Source organism: Pteropus vampyrus, unplaced genomic scaffold (genome assembly GCF_000151845.1).
Source record: "Pteropus vampyrus isolate Shadow unplaced genomic scaffold, Pvam_2.0 Scaffold212, whole genome shotgun sequence".
NCBI classification, from domain to species: domain Eukaryota; kingdom Metazoa; phylum Chordata; class Mammalia; order Chiroptera; family Pteropodidae; genus Pteropus; species Pteropus vampyrus.
In genome coordinates, this window is record NW_011888993.1 from 1,104,021 (window position 1) to 1,107,699 (window position 3,679).

At 61.0% G+C, this 3,679-nt stretch overlaps 1 protein-coding gene across 1 annotated transcript in view; it reads left to right on the forward strand.

Annotated features, from left to right (window-relative positions):
• Positions 1–294: 294 nt before the first annotated feature.
• The window catches only part of CELF5 (CUGBP Elav-like family member 5), a 42,855-nt gene continuing 39,470 nt past the window's right edge, over positions 295–3,679 (forward strand). Inside the window, exon 1 of the mRNA XM_023538101.1 lies at positions 295–344. The gene's annotated coding sequence lies outside the window, so the exon portion shown is untranslated. The remainder of the gene's footprint in view (positions 345–3,679) is intronic.

Here is a 3,679-nt window from a genome sequence, read left to right on the forward strand (position 1 = left end):
CCTTCCGGCATCCTCTCTCCCTCTCTCTTTCCTTTTCTCTACTCTCCCATCTCCCTTCACCTCCCGTTCTCCCCCCACCCCCAGCATCCTTCTCTCTGTCTCTCTCCCCTCCCTCCTATTCCCCCAGACCCCCACCCCTTTCTCCCTCCCTCACCCACTCCTTCCTGCCCCTCTGCTGGGGGAGCTGCCTGAACACTGCCCCCCTCCCTGCCCCCCCCATCCATTCGGCCTAACTTTTCGTCTCTGGACTCCATTGCTTTGGTCATTTTCACAAAGCCAGGCCAGTGGGGCAGGTCCGGCTGGCCTCGGGGGACACACGGATACCCAGGACCCCAGGCTAATCGGTAACTACAAAGGAAGCAGGAGGGGGTGGGGGGGTGCAGGGAGCTGAGCCAGGCTGGGGGGAGTGCCAGCCTCGGGTGGCTCCGATGCTACCCGTCCGCCCTCCCCCCTGCCTACCCTCTCTGTTTGGACCAGCATCCGCCCTCCATTTCTCTGCCCTCCCCCGCCCTGCCTCCACCTTTGGCTCAACTTAAAACTGGCCGAGCCTGTTAGCAATGTGTTGAGGTCTGAGGCCAATGATGACGAGCCTGAGCCGTCCATCTGGCGGAGCCCAGATCTTGGGGTGGACAGCGGAGGCGTGGGCGGCCTGCAAGCCCAGCGGGGGAGGCAGGTGGGGTGGGGAGGCCTGCCCGCCTCCCTCCCACCTGATTCTCTCTCTGATGGCACGCTGGGAGCAGGTGCCCAGGGACTGTGGCCCCAGCCCTGGGCTCAGTTCGTGGGCCCGGTCTGAATTGGGGTGGCTTTCACAGCTCTCTTGTCGGGGTGTTGGGGACTGGGGGTGGGGACAGTGAAGGCTTTGTGCTTGACACCCGTGGCAAGACCCTGAAGAGGCCTTGCAGGTGGACCAGGGCCTATGACCTATTTCGGATTCATTTATCCTCACCTTCTCCACAGTGTTGCAGGCATGGTAATCATGAATAAATGCTCGTTGAATGAATGAATGAATGAATGAATGAATGAATGAATGAACGAGCAAGTGTGTGAATGAATGAATGGTTAGACGATGGGTGGGAACATCCACAGGGAGGCTCTGGTAGGATGGTGGAGCCGAGGCCTGTCACTTCAGTGGGACCCTCTACCTGCCCTGGGGAGGAAAGATGCCCCTCCCATCCTCCACCGTTTTTTCAAATCCATCCATCGCCAAAAAAAACCCAAAAAACAAAAAACCAACAACAACAAATTGGGCCTGGAAAATCTAGCTCCTCCATGTGGCCTAGGAGGGCAGAGGGCTCACTCTCACCCCCAAGTCCCGCTCAGGGGTTCACGGCTGTATGGAGGGCTCTGGCCACGTGACCTGAACCCCTGGTATATCCGAAGGGTTCATTTCTAGAAAGATGCTGATGGGATTCAGAGTGGGAGGTGTCCAAGTGGCCCCCCACACGTTGAACTGAAAGGCTGCTGCTGAGCTCTGGGTCCAGGAAACAGGCAGGTTGCAGAGGTACCCCCTTTCTCATCTTTAATCTCCCCTGGAAGCCCCCCACCCCGTGCAGGAGGGAGAGAGGATGGAGATGCTGCCACTGAGTTCGCCGGAGCCAGAACCTCAGTTTCCTGCTGTCAGCAGAGCGAGGCCCCATGAATGTGGGGTTATTGTTTTCTGGCTGGAGAACGCTGGGGTTGGGGGGTATCTCAGGGTCTTTTCCTTCTTTCCTTGGAGGCTGAGAATTTGGAAGCAGGGTGTCTGTGGCACCCTGTCCTCCTCCTCCCCCTCACAGGGGCCCTGGAAGCAAGGCCTGCGGGTGACGAGGGGCGACCTTGCCCCGATGTCCAGCCCCAAACCCTCAATACCCTCAGGCCCAAAATAGGGTCCCCCACCCCCGGGCCCACGTGTGCTGGGCGCGGAAGGACCTCACCTGTGGGAGGCAAGCTGGAGGTGGGGGTGTCTTGAGGGCCAGCAGCTGGGACGGAGGCCTGCATTTGGGGCTCAGTCGTGTGACCCCTGGCCAGTAGCTGCTCACCTCTGGGCCTCCGGCCAAGGAAGGTGCATGATGAATGGGAAGTTGGGGGGACCGTCCGGGTACCTCTCGCCAACACTTATTTGGTATAGTTTCTGGGGAGCCGACTAAACAGGGTGCAGCCAATGACACTGGTGGAAGGCAGTGGCGGTGGGGGTGTGGGCTCTAGAGGATGGAGTGGAAACCCCCCCAGAGCCTTCTGGTCCCCTGGGTGCTGGGACACCCCATGAGGCTGGGCACCAGGGCCCCTGAAGGGGCCAGAGTAGGGCACAGAGAAAACACCCATGTGGTCCCTGTATCCCCAGCATCGTCATTATTCTCGTGACCATATCACCCTTACTTTTCATGTTCGGGAGACCATTTGATCCCCCACCGAAGGGATTGCCACCGAGGGGGGCTTGTAGCATCAGTGCATTTCATATGAAAGGGAAACTGAGGCCCAGAGGGACAACTATGGAGTCCCAAGGGCCAGCCGGCGCTGCCCTCCCCACTGTCCCTCGCCTGTCTCCCTCCCAGGCCAGGGGAAGCGGGGTACACGTGTGTGATAAAGGGTTCCCTCAAGCCGAGAGAGACAGAGAGGGTCACCAAGGGTGCTGTGGGGGAAGGGGCTGTGACATGTGACAGCCACAGGCAAGGGAGCGGCAGGGGCACCCCAACTCCTCAGGGCCTGTGCAATGGGGGTCTTGCTGGGACCGGGAGAAAGGCAGGGGGGTCTAGCTGAGCCCCTGGGCACTGGGGGCTGGGCCTGAGTTGGGGTGAAGAGCGAGAAGGGAGGGGTCCTCAGAAAGAGAGCCGGCCCATGGGTGCGGGCTCTTTTGTTTTTAAGAGAGATGGAGACAGAGACAGAGGGAGAGACAGAGGGAGGCCCCCCCCCACATACACAGGGAGGAGCAGAGAGAAGGTGGGAGGCAGGGAGAGGATGGAGAAGAGGGAACAGGGAGGCCACACGGCCACTCCCCCCTCCCCCCAGATTTGTGCCTCCTCCAGAGGAAGGAGACCTCCCCGGGTGCCACCACTTTAGCCAGGGGCTCCGGCCAGAAAGTGGGGGCTGGGATCAGGGCTCCCAGTGGCTGGTGTCCAGTCATCATCCACCTCCAGTCCCCTGCTGGGGGACAAGCCCCCTCCAGGACCCTCTCTCTGAGGGGGCCTTGAGGTGCCCCTCTCTGCCGATCGGGGCTGAATATTAATGCCCACCGTGCGATAGGGCTCGCTGGCCGCTGCACGGACCCGTTTATGGTAATCACATAGCATTTGCATGTTAATGACAATATTTGTCTTAAAGTGGAGGTTGCGAGGGGGGCCAGTGCAGTTGGGGGGGGTCTGGTGGGGGGGCTGTGGTTTCCATGGGAGCACCAGCTGCTCGGCTCGGTGGCGGGAGGGGAGGCTGGAGCACGCTGAGCTCTGAGGCGTGAGATTCCGAGTGTGACGTGCCAGCCCCAGGGAGACTGTGGGCTGGGCTGCTGGCAGGCGCTGCCTGGCGGGGACGAGGGAAGAGGCACTCTCCCGAGGGAGGGAGGCAGCGGGGGCAGCGGAGGGACGGTGGCTGGGGCGTGTGCAAGCCGCGGACTGGCTCTATGGCTTCGAGCCAGGCATGGCCCGCTCAGTTTCCCCAGCCACGTGTTCCTCGTCCATCCCACAGGCTTTTAGAAGGCCCCCGAGGCCTT